Consider the following 20,832-nt stretch of genomic DNA (forward strand, 5'->3'; position numbering starts at 1 on the left):
GTGGGGGACTTGTCCTCTCCCCATCCACACGCCAGCCCTGGGGCCTCAGAATAATTGGTGTTTGGGTGTCTTCACTTGCCTCAGCTCCGCAGGAGACTTTGCAGGGCCAAACACAAGGTGCTGGGGGGTTGGAGGGAGGCAGCCCCCCCCCCCCCAGTAGTTCTTTGAGCCTCTCTCTGCTGGGGCTGGACTAGGAGGCTGGCGCCCCCAGAGGCCTTCAGTCCCAGCCCACCTTGCGGCTGAGAGTTGAGGGAGGTGGCAAAGGGGCCGGTGCTACCTCTCTTCTTTGGAAAGGGCCAGCATAGTAAGAGATGGCACTTGGCGCGTGTCCCTGCTCCAGGGCCAGGGTGCACTGAGTGAGAGAGATGGTAAGGGATAGATGTGGGATGACGAGCCCAGAAGCGGGATCCAATCCTGTATTTGCCAGTTAGAAGGCATCGCCACCCTAGACCTCAGGCGCTCTGCTCCCAAGGGTCCCCATCTCGGGGCTAGGGCCTCTGCTCCTCCTCCTGCTGACCTAGGTCACCTGGGTTCCATCACACCAGAGGCCGAGCCAGGACAGAAATCCGGGTCCTGCAGGACAGGGCGGGCTGTCCAGACAGGAAACCGAGGCCTGCCATGTGGCTCCTGCCCCATCCTAATCCCTGATTTGCTCGCCATCAGCCTCTCAGCAAACACAAGGCCTGCCAGCGTCTAGGGGCTTGTCACCCTGTTAGCGGATTTGTTCGCAGAGGCGTCGCAGCTAATTGGCCTTTTATGTGGGGATCAGGGAGTATTTGCTCAGGGTTCCCTGAGTGGAGGCTGCCAGGCAGCCCCTGGGCAAGGCTGCTTCCCCATCTCCATCTTCTGGGTTTGGAGGCTGGACAAATGCTGGGGTCCCTCTCCTTCCTTCCTTCCTTCCTTCCTTCCTTCCTTCCTTCCTTCCTTCCTTCCTTCCAGGACTCTTCCGGCCCACATCTCCTATACCTCTTCTGCACCTTCTCCATACTTTTTCGTCTCCCCACTTTTATGCTTGTTTCTCTCTGGTCTCTTTCTCTTTGTACTTCTCTGTATCTCTGGGATGCTCTCCCTTTAAACCAACTCAGACCTAACGCCCAAAGAGGGTGGAGCACTCTAGTGGGGTGTACTGGGGAATAAAAACCTCCCCCCATAGCCTCACTTCCTCCCCCCCAATCTATGTCCCTAAACCTCTGGCCCAGTAGGGGGCAGGGCAGAGTGGGTGGAGTCAGCCCCACAGGGGTCACACACCCCAGCTCTCCTTCAGTCCTGGCCCTGCACCTTCTCAAGGCTAAGCTTCTCTCTGGTTTGTGACCATAGGCCGTTCTGGAAGGAGTTTCCATCCCTATCTCCTCACTCCCTGCCCACTCCCCCCAAATTACCCACCCAACTCTGCTTTGCCTCTTGCTTAGAGAGGGTAGGCAGCTCACTGCGTCTGCTGCCATTCTTACCCTGCAGACTACAGGCACTTGGATAGCACCCAGAACCAGGGCCCTCCAGCTACATGCACTGTGACTGCAGGGCCCTTACTCGGGCTGGGGTTCCATCCAATTGATTTGTAAGTTTCCTCGGGCTGAAGAAAGAATCAGAGTTGAGTTCAGGAGTGCCCCCCCCCCCCCCCCCCCGGCCTTCTGCTGCCCGGGAAACTGCTTCTTTTCAAGGGTTTTATCCATAACAGTCTGCACTTTAGAAAGGAGAAAAGGAGGATGTGAAGGGGGGTTGGCAGAAAAAGGCGAGAGTAGCAGGAGGCAGGGTGGCTGGGGAGAGTTGAGTGTGTGGAGGTAGAGGGTAAGTTCAATCTGATAGTGTTATGGCATCTGGGAAGAAGTGTCTGCATATATGTGTCTGTGTGCGTGTGTGTGTGTGTCTTTGTGTGTGTGTGTGTGTGTGTGTGTGTGTGTGTGTGCGCTGAGGGAGACAACAGTCACCCACCAGGCCAACTTTCCTGTCCCAGTGCCAGCACTCTGGCCAGGGAATGTAGCTGGGAATTTTCAGTGCCCAGGCTGGAGGCTGTGTGGGAGGCTTCTTGGTGGTCCCAAGCCCGCATGCCAGCTGGTAGTGGCTGAAGCTGTTGGCATGTAATTTCCCCAGAGGGCAGTCTGAAGACAATCCTGCCCCCATCTCGTACTGATTACTGCCACTGTCTCTCCCCAACACACACACACACACACACACACACACACACACACACACACACACACACACACCGCCTAGTCCATTTACATCCCCCTAGACTAGAGCCTGCAGCTTCCCATCACTCTCCCTGCCTGGACCCCTTCCCAGGGCACTGATACACACTGAGCATATGTGTGTATTTTGGTGGGGGCGGGGAGACAAGAAACTAACATCTGTCCCCCACTTTCACTGGGCCATGCCTGTGAATGGGCAGCAGGGTCGCTGGCTTCAGAGTTCTGATGCCAGGGGGCAGTGACCAGTCAGCAAGGGCCAGAGGGCCACACAGGAGGGGGAATCAGAAAGCAAACAGCATCGGCAGGAAAGCAGACAGCAGGAGCCCGCCCCTGGCCGGAGCCAGGGTCTGTTGGCTCAACCCCTGTAGCTGCTGAGATAAGCAGCCAGCCCCCCTGCCTAAGAGTACCCCTGGCCCCATAGGGTTCCGTGGGGGAGCCTCTGGGGAGATACTTTGCAGCTCACTCCAGCAAGTCTGGAAATCTGGAGGCAACTGGGCGGAAGTGTGCACATCCTTGTGCAAACAGAACAGCGGCTGGGAACAAGAGCGTGCTGGTTCCTTATATAAAACTTGGTACAGAGCAAGCCCTCCATAGAAGTTTTATCTTTGCACTTGTTAGTCCTTACAACGGGCCCCTCAGAGCCCACTGCCTTCTCTGCCTCTCTCCACCTCCCTGTGAGCACGCCCCTCCAGGCAGTTTCTGGGAGGTGTTCCATCAGCTCTGTACCCCCTGCCACCTCCCTTGCCACTGCCTTAGTCCAGGTTCTCACCATCTTTCACTCTGACTATTGCAAACTAACTCTCTGCAGCCAGTCTCCCCCCCGAGAACCCACCCTCTGCGCTGCTGCTTTGGGGAGTTGTCCTGTTATTTGTTCATCCCTGTTTAGTAAGCCCCTACTAACTGCCAGACACTCAGCTACATGCTTGTCTCTAATGTTCAGAGCTGATCATGTCACTGGCCCACTTAAAATATACTGGCTCCTCTATTCCTGCAGGGTAGACCCCACACATGTGGCAACAAGGATCACCATAGTCTGCATGCTGTCTGCCCTCCCAAGATCTCCTTTCCCCCCTCCCCCCTCCCAAGATCTCCTTTCCCCCCTCCCCCCTCCCCTCTGGCCATCTATATCCCACCACCAAACAACTTTCTATTATTAATGTGCGGTGCGCTCTCTACTTTTATGCCTTTGCTCATGCCCTTCCCTCTTCCTGAAATCCCTCTCCCTTCCATTCTCCACCGGCTGGCTCCTTCCATCCTGGCAATCCCACTCATGTCATCCGATTAGTGAGTCCTCCCCGACTCTCCCAGACTGTGGGGTCCTCCCAAACCACTTGGTTTATTCCTCTGCTGCATAACTTAGGACGTTTTAATTTTTTGCTTACATGTCTATCTTTCCCATAAGCTGCAACTTCCCCTTCGAGAGCAGAAACTACATCTTATTCCCCATCTGAGGACAACCCTGCCCCTCATCTCATACTGACTACTGCCTGTGGGGGAGCGTGTGGGGGAGCCACTTTGCAACTCACTCCAGCAAATATATTTTTTTAAATATTTCTATTGATTTCAGAGAGGAAGGGAGAGGGAGAGAGCGATAGAAACATCAATGATGAGAGAGAATCATTGATCGGTTGCCTCCTGCATGCCCCCTGCTGGAGATTGAGCCCCCACAACCAGGGCATGTGCCCTGACCGGAAATTGAACCGTGACCTCCTGGTTCCTATGTTGATGTTCAACCCCTGAGCCACGCTGGCCAGTCTCTTATTCATCTTTGTACCCCTGGTGCCTGACATGATGTGTAGCATGTAGTCGGTACTCATTTCATGTTAATGAAGATATGAGTTATAGTAGATAACATCTCCTGTGAATTTACTATTGCCAAGGCTGTTCTAACTGGGTTACTCATTTAATTCTCCTAAAAACTCTATGAATAGCTACTGTAGTTACCTTCATTTTACACATGGGGAGATGGGTGCAGAGTGGTTAAGTAACTAACCCAAAATCACTTGGCTAGTAAATAGGGGGTCCAGAATTTAAATGCAGGCTGACCCTACACCTGTAGGCCTTGTATACCACATATCTGTGAAAGACCTGCATCTGGAGGTAGCAGAAGGAAGCCTCCCCCTGCTCCCCTCCTCTCCACAACGTTACTCACATATATATAATTCTAGTAACAGAATGACTTCTAGAGTCCTCTGCTGAGTATAATCCACTAAGACCGCCAGATCTTTTTCTATCATTCTGTTTTTAGTTCCTAAATCCCTTAGTCCCTGCTACCCATCAATAATTAAACCTGCTGCTCTTTGCATTTGCTCATTTCTGTGATTGCCGGCACTTTTGTAGTTAGTCAGAAGTGGACTCTATTCTTTATCACTCTCCATCTCAATTTGTTTGTCTTCATGCCCCCCTTCCTCCCCCTCTCTCTCTATGTAGGTGAGCACCAACTTCACAAAGGAAGAGATGCATTAATATATTCAAATCCCCTACATCCAAAGAAAGATGTCCCCTTCTTCAATTAAAAAGGATATTCCCTCTCCTCCAATGATTTACATTCAAAGGAAGATGCATTTGCATTTAATACATATGTGAAAGGCTTTCCACCCTACACCACTGAGTCTTTAGTCTGTGTTTTTTGGGTTGCTTGTGTGGCTGTTGGAAGATGTATTTGTATTCCTGAACACTGGGCCTATCTCCAGTATCTGCAGGGACCCCTTTGACATGGAGTCCTCCTTCCCACATTGACCTTCTTACATCACCAAGGGCCTCCTTACATCATCAAGGGCCTTCTTACATCACCGAGGGCCTTCTTACATCACCAAGGGCCTTCTTACATCATCAAGGGCATTGTTTCAACAAAATATCCTGGAGCTAAATTCCTTGAAGTAAAGATGACTCCAAGATATCTCTGGGTTTCCCCAGAGAAGTACAGTCTGACCTGGAAAAGTTCAGCCTCACTGACCTCACTCCCATCTGCACAGTGAGTAGGACGCAACTAGATTTTAGGGTCATGCAGAGGAGTCACTCCTCTGACAAGTCATGGGAACGTGCTTTTCCTTTCTTCCCTTTCTTGTGTCCCTCTCCTTTCCCCATTGCGTCCCTTTCATGTCTCTCCTTCCATCCTCCCTGCCCCCATCCTGCTGCCTGTTCATGTTTAAAGCCTTACCTCCTAGGCCCTGATTGCATCGCTCATACATATTCAACATTTCCTAGAAGCAACCTCGGAGTGCTACTTCACCATTCGGTGTGTTCCCCCATCTAATCAGAAACGGGGCTGGGCTTTTCTCAGGGTCGCTTGCCTCCACCCCCTGAGCCCTGCGCTCATCAGCGTGGGGCCTTATTTCCTCCCCACGGTCTTAATCATAAAGGGACTGCCCACTGTGGCTTTGGTGCCCCTATGGATTCCCGTCTTGATAGGCCCCGAGACCCTGTCTCTAAATGTGAGAATTTTCAAATATTCTGTGATGAGAAGGTTTACCTACTCCATGGCAATAACCTGGCGTCTGGAGAGGAGAAAGAAAGCTAGGAATGGATCTGGAGTTATGATTCAGGTAGAAAAATTGTAAGCACTGTACCTGGCACACAGAAGGCATTTAATACACACTTTAGTTGTGCTGAGTGATTTCCTATCTATACTAATAAAAGTGTAATATGCTAATTAGACTGGACGTCTTTCGGACGACCATCTGGACGTCCTTCCTGACAAAGCTGGGCCTGGGCAAAGCCATCCGCCTATGGTCCAGGTGCCAGCGGCTGCAGCTGCAGCCAGGGAGAGGGAGAAGCCGCCCACCCCATGATTCCCTGTGGCTGTGGCCGGCCCGGGCTAAGCTGACCAGAGGGAAGGAAGCCTAGGTCCCGGGTGCCTGTGGCTGGCCGGAGGAGGGAGGGAATCCTGGGTCCCAGGTGTGGGGCCGAGGCAGAGGCAGTTAGGGGCGATCAGACAGGCAGGTAGAGAGGTTAGGGGTGATCAGGCAGGCAGGCAGGCGAGCAGTTAGGAGCCAGGGGTCCCAGATTGCGAGAGGCATGTCCGATTGGTCCTAAACTGGCAGTCGGACATCCCCCGTGGGGTCCCAGATTGGAGAGGGTGCAGGTCTGGCTGAGGGGCCCCTCCCTTCCTGTGCACAAATTTCATGCACCAGGCCTCTAGTATGCATATAAAAGTGGAAAATACAACCAAAGTGTAATCAGTGGTTGAATTAGATGCGAAGGTATACGTATAATTTTTCCATCTTTCTTTCCCCCATTTAAAAATAGTTTGTTATTAATAATGAAAAATATAAAAGTATCCATTTTAAAGGGTTAATTAGAGAAAGCCGGCAGGCAGCTTATGGGTGGAGGGGTCTCTCTTCAGTACACAGAGCTCCCGCCTCAATGGGCACCTGGAGCAGCTCCAGCCCAGGCAGCGCCCAGTCTCTCTGTTCCTCCTTTGGGTTGGAAGAAGGACCAGCAAAGCTGTTTGTGTTGAGGGGGGGTTGGGGAGGCAGGCACAGCGAGGTGGGAACAGGAAGTAAGTGCAGGGCATCAGAGAGTGGAAGCCCCTTTGCAAAGATCCTCCCCAAACTCTCTCCTAAGATATTTGAAACAAATCTTAGCTGGGCTTGGCTTGAATCCTTGCAGAGACAGGGAGCTCATACGCTGATGGGGAAGCGGGTACAAGATGAGGCAGCACCAGGGCAGAGAATGGCTCTTGTCCCGGATACCTGTCTCATGTTGGGGGCGTGGTTCTAGTTCTGTCTCTAAGTACAGAATTGGTTGGGAAGTGGGTAGGAGCAGAAGTCAGATCAAGAAACAGAGATGGAGTCCAAGAATGAAGGAAAGGAAAACCTCTTGGTAAGATTCCAATGTGAGTTGAAACATTGGAGACTGAGGACCCAGCGCATCTTTTAACGCTGCCTTCAGCCAACCCACAGGGGACTTCGACTGGCAGAGGTTGGGGAGGGGTGGGCAGCAATGACTTGGGCCCTTGTCCAAAGGAGCAGCTTCACAACCCCCACGTAGGTCCCATTTCGGCACAGCTTAGGTAGGAGGTGGGCGTGGGGGATATTCCATGGGCTATTTCCAAAGGCCAGGGCTGCTGGCAGAGGAAGCTGCGAAAGTGTGTGTGTGTGTGTGTGTATGTGTGTGTGTGTGTGTGTGTGTGTGTGTGTTGGAGGGTCGGGGTGGGGACAGGGCCCATGTGTTTTTGGCTCTATTAACTAACTCCCTCCCATCCATCACAGCCTCCCCCCTGGGCTGCTGCAGCCCTGGCAGCTGGGTCACCCCGGGGAGGCTGGGCTGGAGGTCCCTAAAGGGAGCCAGGCTTCGGGCAGAGCAGCGGAGACACATGTGTGCCTGGCTGAGTTGGGGCTGGCGCCTCATTGAGAAGGGGGCTCTCCAAGCTGGGCTTCATTAGGGCAGTGGCACTAATAGGGGAAGGGGTGCAGGGGGCTGGGCTGACAGCCAATTACTTGCTCGTCTGCATTATGGATTAACCCATCTGGGCCTGGGAGATTGGCTCTGAAAGGGGCACAAAAGGGGGGGCGTGACCACAATCACACACTGAATTATCGCGTCTGAGCGCAATTGTCCACCAACAAATGGGCCTCAGGATGGGTGACCCCCTTGGGTTCTGTCCGCGCCCCCCCGCAACCCACCCCTCATCCCACAGGAAGAGCCAGAGATAATCTGCCGCCTGGTTAAGAGGCCCAGGGACAGGGAGAACCAGGATGCCAATTCAGGGGACTCAGGGGAGGGGCTGGCTTGGAGGTGAAGCCAGAGGAGCCAGGAACCAAGACAAAGTTCTTCCAACAGACTTACTACCTCTGCCCTCTTCAGAGGCAGAGCGGTCACGTGAAACTGACCTTCTGGAGAAACTCCTGGGCTGCCCAGCCCAGCCCAGCCCAGCCCAGCCCAGCCGAGGGGAAAGCAACTGGGAGGCCCTCAGAGTCAGGGGCTCCTAGCTCACCCATCACCCGCCTGCCCGGGACTAATTGATTCCAGGCATGAGTAAGGGGCCTTGGAGGACCCCTGCCCTGCGCTGGCATCTCTGATGCTCTCCCAGTAGGAGTGCCCGCAGCCTCCCCCACACCTCCTCCTTCAGGAATAAGCCCACTGAAGGGCGATGGAGGGGGCGCCAGGGAGAGGGCTCTCTCCTCTGGCTAATCCCCTCATTACCATCTCATAATCAGAACCACGCTTTCAATGTAAATGGGGATGTTAAATATTGGTTTCTCTAGACACAAGCTCCTTCTAGGAGAAATTATTGATGTGCCCCGTGGTGCCAGCGCTGGCGGCTCCCCCAGGGAGGGGGTGGGCGGTGGGAGTCACTAGTGAGGCCTGGAGACTTCGGAGTTCTGTTGGTGGGGGCGGCGGTGGGGTCTGACAAGAGGCGGGCAGACTGCTGTGTTCTGAGTGGGCCTAGGCAGCCTCGGTTTCCCTGATTCAGCAGGAGAAACTCAGCCAGAGGAAACTGGCTCATTTCGAGCTCATCAAGACATCGTTGGAGCTGATTGGCTTCTGGCCTCAAATGGCTCTTGACTGGAGGTCAATAAGTTGTTGCAGATCCTAAATCAGGGCACTGGGCAGTGTGTGTGGGGGAGGGGGTTGGGGGAGTTGACCGGGCAGCCCAGGCACCTCGCCCTCTCGCCTGTTGGTGGAAACCCCTGGCACACCCCAGAGAAGGGACTTGGACTGCCCTGCCAACCATTTCTAGACCCAAAGCACAACATCAAGTTACAGTGGCTTTTCACACGCAAAGCTTCATGTTGGACCTTCTGCAGCAGCCGGGGAAGCAGGGATGCAGGTACTCCCAGCCGCCAGGTGAGGCTCAGCCTCATCAAGCGACTCACCAGGTGCACACAGCTGGCCAATCGCTGATCCTATCGGAACACAGTTGGTTCTGGGCCCGCACTCGGCCCCATCCCTTGGCACCGAGCTCTATCCTTTCAATATGAGGCCACTGCTCCTATGGGGACGTGGAGGCTGTTTGGTGTGTCCATAGTCTGACCAGAGGTGTGTGCACTGAGGGTGCATATGGGGGCTCAGGCCGAGGTCATTTTCTGCTTGGATCCCCCACTCTGGTTAGGACACAGCCACAGACTGCCAGAGGGGCACCCTGCTTGTTCTCTCTCTGTTCAGGGCTGGATCCCCCACTGCCTTGGCTAAACACTGGGAATGAAATAAAAAGAAGACTGGCTTCTCACATTCACTTAGCATTTACAATTTACAAAGTCCATTTGGTGGGTTATATGATGAGATCCTTGCATCCTCCTTGTGAAGTAGCACCATGGCTTAAGGATACAAGTTCTGGGGTCACTTCAAGCCCCACTGCTTAGCTGCTGGGTCCCCCAGGCCTGTAGCTGGGTGACCTCATGCAGGTTATGTCACATTCCCTGCCGCAATGCGCTTATCCATGGAATAAAGATGATAATAATACAGCCTACCGCCTAGACTTTTGGGGAACAGTAAATGAGATTATACATGCCAAACGCCTAGAGTAATGTCTGGGACACACTAAGTGGGGTAAGGAGTATGATCCCATCTGACAGGTGCAGAAACTGAGGCTCAAAGTACTGATAACTTGTCTAAGGTTACTCAGTACCGACAGAGCTGGTTCTTAGTTCAGGTGGGAATGAAATCTGCAGGTGATCTGGGAGCCCTGCCCAGCTTCCTCCAGGTGGAAAGAGGAGGGTGGTCCTGTGCTGTGTCTTCCATAGCAAGGGCATGTTCTTTCTCTGTTTACCCGGGTTAGGCGCTCTCAGGGGAAGAAAAGGCGAGTCCCCGCTGCAGCCAGTGTGAGGCGGCGCCCCTTCTCTGCTGGGCCAGGGCCACGCAGAACCAGCGCACCATGTGGCTGCGCTCAGCCTCCCTGAAAAGAAAGGGCGGAGATGCCTTCGGAGCCCCCCCCCCCCCCCCCGCTCGGCTCCCTCCGTTTAGCTTTCTCCTCATTAACTCCCTGGCCTCATTAATCAACCCCATGAAACGCACCCCAGGGAGCACTGCCTGCCAGCTCTGCAGCTTGGTGCTTTAATTATCCTCCCAGCGGGAGGAGGAGGTGCCCCCCCCCCCACACACAGTCTCCCACACTCATATACACATACACATGCAGAAACGCACGCCATACACACACTAGTACACACACACAGCCACAATCTCCCACACTCACATACACATACACATGCAGAAACGCACGCCATACACACACTAGTACACACACACAGCCACAATCTCCCACATTCACATACACATACACATGCAGAAACACACGCCATACACATACTAGTACACACACACAGCCACAATCTCCCACATTCACATACACATACACATGCAGAAACACACGCCATACACATACTAGTACACACACACAGCCACAATCTCCCACATTCACATACACATACACATGCAGAAACACACGCCATACACATACTAGTACACACACACAGCCACAATCTCCCACATTCACATACACATACACATGCAGAAACACACGCCATATACATACTAGTACACACACACAGCCACAATCTCCCACATTCACATACACATACACATGCAGAAACGCACGCCATACACATACTAGTACACACACACAGCCACAATCTCCCACATTCACATACACATACACATGCAGAAACACGCACCCATACACACACACAGCCATTATCTCCCACACTCATATACATATACATATGCAGAAACATGCACCCATACACAATACACACAGCCACAATCGCCCACACTCATATACACATACACATGCAGAAACATGCACCCATACACAATACACACAGACACAATCGCTCACACTCATATACATGCAGAAACATACATCTATACACATATACATATACACACACAGCCACAATCTCCCACACTCATATATACATACACACATACATATGCAGAAACACACACCCATACACAATACACATACACACACAATATCCCACACTCATATACACACATACACATGCAGAAACATACATCCATACACATATACATATACACACACACAGCCACAATCTCCCACACTCATTTATACACATACACATACAGAAACATACACCCATACACATGTACACACACAGCCACAATCTCCCACACTCATATACACATACACATGCAGAAACACACACATACACACAGCCACAATCTCCCACACTCATATACACACATACACATACACACATACACATGCAGAAACACACACACAGCCACAATCTCCCGCACTCATATACACACATACACATACAGAAACACACACCCATACACATGTACACACACAGCCACAATCTCTCACACTCATATACACATGCACACATACACATGCAGACACACACACACACACACACACACACACACACACACACACTGCAAGTGCTGTTCTTACAGAAAGCACAGGACTCGATATACATGCAGAGCAGGACAACGGATGCCGCCAGAAAAGGTGTTCCTGTCAAGCATCGAAGCCTGAAGGGGGAGTCAGCCGGTGCAGGAGTGGGTGCTTCAGGAAGCACCTAGAAAATCCAAAGGACACAATATGGACAGCACTGCACATGGTGCAGCCTGGACGGAGGACAGGGGCTTGGCAAGGGCACAGCATGAGCTACGGGGGCAAATGCGGCAAAGGCCCAGGTCCTGGGGCCTCGTCAGGCGCAAAAGGGTGACTCAGGCCTAACCTAAATGTGAGGAGGAGTTACTGACAGATTTTAAAGCCAGAGAGTGACATGATGAGACTTCTGTTTGGGGAAAAACAATTTTGAGTGAGAAGGATGCATTGGCGAGGGGCAGCCATGGAGGCGGAGAGGCTAATTAGCGGCGAGGTGACTGACTGCGTGTGGGAGGCAAGAGAGGGAGAGGAGTTTGGAATATTCCCAAGCTTCCTCTGCAAAGGGAGTTTTGGGGATTGGGAGGAAGGTTATCTCGAGGTGTTCCCAGGTCTCTGACTCAACCCACACTGAAGGTCAGGCAGGGTCTGGCTGGTTCTCCCCTGGCGAGGCAGCCAGGAGTCTCGTCGTCCTAAGTCGGTTGAGGTACTTCGTAGTTCTGTCGTCTGTCAGATGAAACACAGAGCGAATCTGCTTTATAAACTCACAACTGCAGGGTCCAGGGAGGTAGGAAAGATCTGAACAGACCAGGGCAGTGCCCTTCAGCCACAGCCTGCTCTAGCCATGCTGGAAGGCGCCCAGGATTGCCAGGCCATCCAGAGGAGAAGCCAGGGCTCAGGGTTTTTCATAAGATAACCTCCTAGTTTTAAAATATCCATGCAGACCGGCCGGTGTGGCTCAGTGGTTGAGCATCGACCTAGGAACCAGGAGGTCACGGTTCGAATCCTGGTCAGGGCTTGGGTTGTGGGCTGGAACCCCAGTGTGGGGCGTGCAGAAGGCAGCCCATCAATGGTTCTCTCTCATCGTTGATATTTCTATCTCTCCCTCTCCCTTCCTCTCTGAGATCAATAAAAATCTATTTTAAAATAAAATATCCATGGAATCAAAACGCACTTGGTGTGAAACACATCAAATATATTCCAACCCATGAGTTCATAATGATGTTTTCAAAAAATCATCGCTCACCTCCGGAGGATGGTAGGGAGTCAACCTATAATTTCGACAAATAACAAGTAAAGGAAAAGAATCGGGTATTTACCTACCACTCCTATCCCCAAAGGCACCTCAGGATAAACAGTTGGGGGCAGTTTTCTTCAGAGAAGTATTCCAGCGGATCCATGAAAATGGGCCCACAGAAGCAGAACATCATGATTTGGCCATTTCTAATGAACAAACAGACGTGGGCCACGATCATGCCCCGCTGCTAACACAACAATGAAACAGACAGGCAGGCATCACTCCTGAGACAATACTGCCTGTGGGGTAGTCTTGCAAAAAAAAAAAAAAAAAAAATCAAATATTCATTGGTCAAGCCTCTTCTACCTAACAACCAATTTACAGGAAATATAGAGGCAGAAGAAGATGTTAAATGACACCACGGGGATATATTCAACAAAATCCAGACTGTGGAAATGCTGCAGAATAAATGACCCAGCTTCTTCAACAGATAAATTGCAAGGAGAGAGAGAGAGAGAGAGAGAGAGAGAGAGAGAGAGAGAGAGAGAGAGAGAGAGAGAGAGAGAGAGAGAGAGAGATTAAGGGGGAAACATCAGGTTAAAAGAGACATTCCACTCGATGGACGCATTGGGATCCTAACTCGAACAACAGCAATAACAATGAAGAACAAGAATGGAGACAATTGGGGAAGTTTGAAAATGGATTGTACCTTTCAGGGGCGATAATGGTGTTGTTACTCTGTTACTTAGTTACCTTCTACCTCAGCATTCCAGAGCCCAAACAAAGGCATCCACAGCCCAGGAAAAAAAGTAATAATAAAGGCGGGGATCTCCTAGATCAGGTCGGGTCAGAGGAGAGGGCCTCAATGTGAGGAGACAAAGCATTTGGGGCGGGAAGGGGAGCGAGTGGAAGTCCCCCTCGTCCGCGGGCACCCGGGGACGTGTCGGAGGCGGCCACGGAGCCATTGCTGTTGGGTGTCTTAGGGCGCCCGCCTCCGTTCAGTCCCCCACCCGCCTCCCTCCGCAGACAGCGACCCTTCCCCGGGCAGTGTCTGCGGCGGGGAGGGCGCGGGCGCGGGCGGACAAGAGCCATCCGCGGGGCGGCGGGTCCCTGCACAGCCCCGCGGCCTCTCATTGTCCCTGCTCCTTCTCCCCGGCCGTGGGAGCCCAGGTCAGAGCTGGCCTTCGGGGTTCGGCGCGGGTGGGTTCTTGGCCGCAGACCCGTGGCGCCCCGGGTCCGGCCGCGCCCCCCGCCCCTCCCCTTGCGCTCCGCCCTGGGGTCCGCCCTCTGCGCCCGGGCGCTCGGCCCTCCCCGCTCCCGCCCTCTCCATCATCCGCTCCCGGCAGGTCGGCGTAATGAGCCGCCCTTGGCCAGACCCCGCGCCTTTGTCTGCGCGCGGGGGTGAAGCGGGGTCTCCGCGGTGCTCTGGAGGGTGACCGCGCGCGCCGCGGCGAACCCCGCTCCACACCTGCTCCTGCTCCGCTCCCAGCCCGGGGCCGGGGCGGCACGTCCCCTCCCTCCCCGCGGGAGGGGTCTCAGCTGGGGCTGCACTTGGTAAAGAGGCCGTGGAGAGGCCGGCGACGGCCCGAGGACGAGCTATAAATTTGGAGCAGATGCGACCTGACAGTCACCGGCCGGGGAGGTGGGGGCGGTGGGGGAGGTGGGGGAGGGTTCGCGCCCCGCCCAGCCCCGCCTGCTAGTCCGCAGCTGAGTTAGAAGGACTCCAGGCCCCGGTGCCCCGGACTTTGGAATCCGGAGCCTGTCCCCCAACACGGGCTTCTGCTCTTTGTGTGGCCAAGTGTGGGGAGGAGGCGCGTGGGGCGGGGAGCTGAGCGAGCTTAGTGCTCCCCCTCCTTCTCCTCCCCCTCCTTCTCCCTCCCCCTCCCCCTAAAAAGTGGTTTCTTCAGAACAGACTGGCGAAGTCTGCGCCCTGGGCTCTGAGCTGGCACTTTTTGGCAGCGGCTGGAAACAAATCTGAAAGAGAGCAGAAGCATGCTTCGGGTGTTTATTTCACATTGTTAAGTGCCCACTTCAGTGCCAGAGAGAGAGAGAGGCACAGACAGACGGGTGCTGGAGGGTGAGAAAGGGTGGCAGGAAAAATACGAAGGAATAGTGCCCGCCTGCAACATTGCGCACTTAAATAGGGGCTCCCTTTAGTAAGTAGGGTTTTTTGTTTTTGTTTTTGTTTTTCCCTTCAGCGGAGGAGGGAGCAGGGTACAGAGCGATGAAGTTGGTGTTCAGTCCAGGTGTACCCGCCACTGGCGGGGGTTTCCACTGCACCACACCGCCGGGGAGGTGAGAGGAGGCCTCCATGGTCTGCAAGGCAGTGGAGACAGTGGGAGCTGAGCGTGGGTGGGGTGGGCATGGCCCTGCTCCATGTTGCCTGCCCTGGGCACTGTAGGACTCCCTCACTGGAGTAGTGTGAATTGAAGGCTGAGTCCGTGTGTCCAGTCTGAAGATCTTGGTTCCATAACCCATCTGACCGAGGGTGAGTTTGAGGGTTAGTGTCCAGGCACAAGTGCCAAACTGACTTGGCTGAAGCCTCTGCAATGACCATCATCTCCCTCTGCTTCTTCTTACACCCTGTGGGGCAAACTAGATTGGCCTGTAGGGTCCATTGCTCTTTCCTTGCCTGCAATTCACTCCCCCCAGGCTCCCTGGTCCATATTGACAGGGTTTTCTAGACTAGTGGCCCTCAAACTTTAGCATCAAAATCAAAACTGTAGCCGGGGGTGGGGGGTGGGGGTGGGGGGTGTTAAAACACTCCCTGGGTGTCTGACTCACTGGGTCAGGCCGGGCCTGAGGATTTGCATTTCTAACAGTTTCCCAGGTGATGATAGCATTGATGCTCAGGACCACACTCTGAGAGCCTCGATGGGAAGGAGAAGTAAGGGTTGGTGAAAGAGGAAGGAAAGGCAGTGTTTGTAGCGCTGGAGAAGGTTGTCGGAAGCTCTCCGGGGTGCTAGGGGTATCTCCACTCTCCGTGAGGGATCATAGGCTGAATCCCCAAGGAATTGTGGGCATATCCCAGAATTAGCCCCGTTTGTGTTTCCTTTCTGGAGACTTAGCACGCCCCCTAATGGACTCTTAGTGATGTTGCCCTCTCCCTTGGCCTTCCCAAGGAAGCAAGAATTATCTAATTTGTCTTCCCAACCTAACATGGCTGTCTACTGTCTCCTTGTCACTAAAGGAGTGTGTGTGAGTGTGTGTGTGTGTGTGTGTGTGTGTGTGTGTGTGTGTGTGTGTGTCTTCCACATTTCTATTTGTAAATTTATTATTATCGGTTTGGGGACTCAATAGTGACTCAATGAATGATTGCGTATGAATGAATGAGTTCATGCTTTCTTTCTTCTTTACCTGCCAGTCCCTCCTCCTCCTCACCGTTGTTTCTCCCAGCTCTTCCAAAACATTTCAAAGGTGTTTTGAGATGGCTGAGCTCCAGATATTTGCGGAAAAATTCTCCCCAATGTGTCAGTGTCACCAGTGTCCGTTAGCGGTCTTTGGCTGGTGGCAAACAAACGAGCCCCAATGGATGGGTTTGCAAAAATGGAATTAAAAACAGTGTAGAGATTAGATGAGGAGAGCTACTGGCATTTCATTTCTTACCGCCAGGTGGCAGAACTTGCCTCGTGAATGAGAATTAACCGAGCCCACACTTGAAGCCAGGCCTAAACTCTACTTCTTTCCCATCAGAACCATGCATGACCCCAGCCTGTTTCTTCTCAACTTCGGCGACCCAGACGTGGAGGCAGGGAGAGCAGTTGCTTGAAGTAACTTTGTAACTTCCACCAAGGTACGGGGGTGGCCCTTAACATTCTTCGGTGACAAAGAGCTCGCTGAAACGCTCTAGTTTTTTTTATTCTGAGAAAGAGGTACATCCTCTTGTATAGGTAAGACAATGGATTACTTATCTAGAAAAAATGCAACTTCAGGCTAGAGGTTTCTGACGCCACATGAACACGTGGCAGCCCTGGGCCACTTCACCTGAACGTCACCTGTATTCCTCCTCCAGCACCTGTCTGCAGGCAACCTCCTATTTCCTACCACCCAATAGTCCTCTGTTCTGTTGCTCATATGGAAGGTTCCCCAAAGTAAGAACAAAAGCTTTCTTCTAATTCTAGAATCTGCTCAGGGGTGATCTTACTAAAGTTCGGTTTGCTATCTAATGTGCATGTGGGTGGTCTTTACTATGTCCCGAATGATCATGACCCTCAGGTGACATTCAACATACTATACCTATAGCAAGAGTTACACATGTACATTCTTTTTAAAAATATATTTTTATTGATTTTAGAGCAGAAGGGAGAAGGAGAGAGAACTAGAAACACCAATGATGAGAGAGGATTATTGATCGTTTGCCTCCTGCATATCCCATAGTGGGGACCAAGCCCACAACCTGGGCATGTGCCCTGACTGGGAATCAAACCATGACCTCCTGGCTCATAGGTCGATGCTCAACCATTGAATCACGCCGATTGGACACACATGTACATCCTTATAGAATGGCTCAATGAATGTTTTGGGAGAAGAGGATGTGAAGATGCCTTATACGCCTTTCTTATCTCAGGTGTATGTACACCAGATACTGACAATATATTAATATCCACCACAATGCCCAGGTCAGAGCAGATCTATTCCTTGTGTGGAAAACAGGGAATTGTCTGTGCCAATATTAGGTTCTCTAATGCAGGTGGGAAATTACCCTTCTGGGTCATTACTTCTCTCAGTTGATCAGTGTGAGGCCTCCTCCCTCATTTGGGGTGGGCAGATCCCTGGTGCCCACAGACAATCTTAGACGAGGTAAAACTTGCCAGCCCGAGTGCTTCATTGGGTAACTCTCCTCTGCAGCAGCCCCCGGTTCACCTTACATGCTTATAGATATCTGCACTAAAGACACAGACTATGAGGAAAAAAAGACAACTGAGATAGCACATATTTGGTTTTTTTCTCTGTGGGTTGTTAACAGAGTCAGTCAAAACATATTTATGGAATGCCCGCAGGGCACACAGCATGGAACGTCACCCTCCATTGAAAATCCATTAAAACAATGACCAGGTCATGCTTGGAAACTTTTTTCACGAAGGAATTTGCTTTAGTGACTAGGTTAGCAGGAACTAATTTGAGATGCAAAACTAACAACTCCATTGGCACTAGGAAGCCCTTATGTAAACCATCACACACTGTGAATAATATATGTGAATGTCTTTGTACCTGTGTGAGTATATGAACTTAAAAGCTACAAACCTAACATGACGGTGTCCATATAAGGGAAGAAAAAAAATTTAAAAGTCAGTGAGTCATTTTCTACTAGTGCTCCAAAGTTAAATGTTTACCTGGAAGGTGGTGCCCTGGTTATAGGCCATTAATGATCAGAAGTAAATAAAAATGTGTTCACATCTATAACATCTTCCTGCCTCTCACACCAAGCTCAAAAAACCAAACCAGCTCTGCCAGCATGGCTCAGTGCTTGAGCGTCGACCTATGAACCAGGAGGTCATGGTTTGATTCCCCATCAGGGCACATGCCCAGGTTTCGGGCTCAATCCCCAGTAGGGGGTGTGCAGGGGGCAGCCGATCAATGATTCTCTCTCATCATTGATATTTCTTTTTTAAAAATATATATATTTATTGATTTCAGAGAGGAAGAGGGAGAGAGAAATAGAAACATCAATGATGAGAGAGAATCATCGACCTGCTGCCTCCCGCTCGCCCCCCGCTGGGGATCAAGCCCACAACCTGGGCAGGTAAACTGCCTGGGAATCAAACCGTGATCTCCTGGTTCATAGGTCAATGCTGAACCACTGAGCCATGCCAGCCAGCCCACTGCAGCTTTTTAAAATGGAACGTGCAAAGAGATTCTCCGTGGCATACACATCTACAACAAACATCACTAACAACCATGGAATCTACTGGTCATTTGGCCACTAAAACTGCAGCCAGAACCTGCTGCAGAGTCTCTTCTCTGGGCTCCCCTCAAAACTTGTATCCTTCATAGTCTCCCAATATATTGATTGGTGCAGTATTCCCAAATGTGGTATATGCTGTCTCCATAATCTGAAGAGGCCTACCAGTACTCAGCCTCCGAGGGGTAGGAGCAAGGCACAATAATTGTCCCCAAACTCAGTGGATGTTTTGGCGTGCTTCCGACAACTGGCCCCTACAGCCTTCATTGTATGGCAGGCCCCTGAATCATTTCAGGGTTTATTTTCTCTCCACTGGTGTTCAAGCGATCCAATTAACATAATGCCATCGAAAGAGGGCAACTTTGTGGTGTTCCATGTTATGTGTACCCAGACAATCAAGGTCTTTGGGGCGATACATTGAGGCTGCTGTGGGAGAGCATCCTTAATATTCTCAGATGCCCTAGTTGAGAGTGTCCTTGAGGCATTGCCTTAAATCATCCAGGGGTCTTAGCAAGGGTCCTGACAGCCATGCCCTTAATTTGACTTTTGACCTCCTACTCCTTAACTCTGAGAAGTTAGTTCAGCTGGAAAAACTGGTGACCTAAGGAGACAGGTGTATTTGCCAAACCATCGAATCGTTGGGCTTCCGTTTGTTCTCTAAGATTCTGCCTGTAAGTTGAATAGTTCCTTCTTCAGCTCATCTCTCTCTTCCTGGACATTGAGTTAGAAGAAACGCTGTTATCATTCTGTCTGAAGATCTTATCATATTTTTTTAAAGCGTATTAGGTGCATTTTCTTTCTTTCAAGTTGCCATTGGCAACATTTTGCCAATGATTACATCACCATATCACACGAAGTTGTCCTTTCTCCTGCCTCTGCTAACCTTTTTCTCTCTGCATTCCCAGCCTCCAGCAACTGTTTATTCACCATTCCCCCAGTCTTTGCTAACAGCCTCTTTGGTGTTTTTCCAGCTTCTAATCACCAGCTGTTCTAGGGGCAGACTTCCAAGAGCAAGAGAATGGAAGCTACAAGTCTCTAGTGGTTAGGCTCATCTCTTAATGGAAAGAGTGACAAAACATTGTGACAATACTTCTCAATTTATAGCAGACATCTTTGTACTAACATGTGGCTACATCTTTAGAAGAAATTCCAAAGAGTGAACTTGCTGAGTTAAATGCAAATATGTGCTTGTGAAATATTGCGAAGTCACCTTAACAGAGGTTATACCAATTTTGAATCCCACCAACAACCTATGAGGGTGCCAGATGAGGCTTCCAATATATGTTCCTCTGCCAATCTGACAGGCAAAAATGACATCTTCTTGTAGTTTTAATTTGTATTTTGCATACTATCAGTGAAATTGGGTATATTTTACTTATTAGGAGCCAATTGTATTTTTTCCTTGAAACGGCATATTTACATGGTTGCCATTTTCCATTTGGTTTGTAAGCCTGGCTCAATATTTTTTCAATGCTCTCCAGAACTTGTACATATTACTAATCGGAGACTTGGATACCAATTCTGGGGCAGGTTCTCTTGAGTCTCTGAACTAAAAATGTCCTTGCTTACCCATTTTTGGTCTTGCTGAAGGTAACAAATTCTCTTCTCCCTTGGAAAGGACCATTCGTATAAGGAGCTCTAAGGAATAATACCTGGTTCTATAGCAGGAAAAGACCTGAGTTTCTACATATTTCACTGCCCCAAAAGGCGAAAATCACAGGGCGGAGGGTGGGAGTAGGGGAGGATCCTGAGTCCTAAGTCCATAGTTGCTTCAGTTTCCCAAAACAGGCTGAAGGAGAGCTGACCATCAAGCTCCCCCTGCACATGTGTGGTCATTGCCTTTTGCAGTGTGTGGGCCCTGTGTAAAGGGCTCTGCATTTAAGTAGAACACCTGTGTTTGAGTCTAGTGACCTTGGACAAGTGTCTTCCCCTTTATTTCAGTTTATTCACCCATAAAAGGAGGATAACATTACCTGTTTCTTTTCTTTTCTTTTTTTTAATATATTTTATTGATTTTTTACAGAGAGGAAGGGAGAGAGATAGAGAGTTAGAAACATCAATGAGAGAGAAACATCAATCAGCTGCCTCCTGCACATCTCCTACTGGGGATATGCCCGCAACCAAGGTACATGCCCTTGACTGGAATCGAACCTGGGACTTTTCAGTCCGCAGGCTGACGCTCTATCCACTGAGCCAAACCGGTTTC

This window comes from Myotis myotis, unplaced genomic scaffold (genome assembly GCF_014108235.1).
Source record: "Myotis myotis isolate mMyoMyo1 unplaced genomic scaffold, mMyoMyo1.p scaffold_m19_p_20, whole genome shotgun sequence".
In the NCBI taxonomy this organism is placed as follows: Eukaryota; Metazoa; Chordata; class Mammalia; order Chiroptera; family Vespertilionidae; genus Myotis; species Myotis myotis.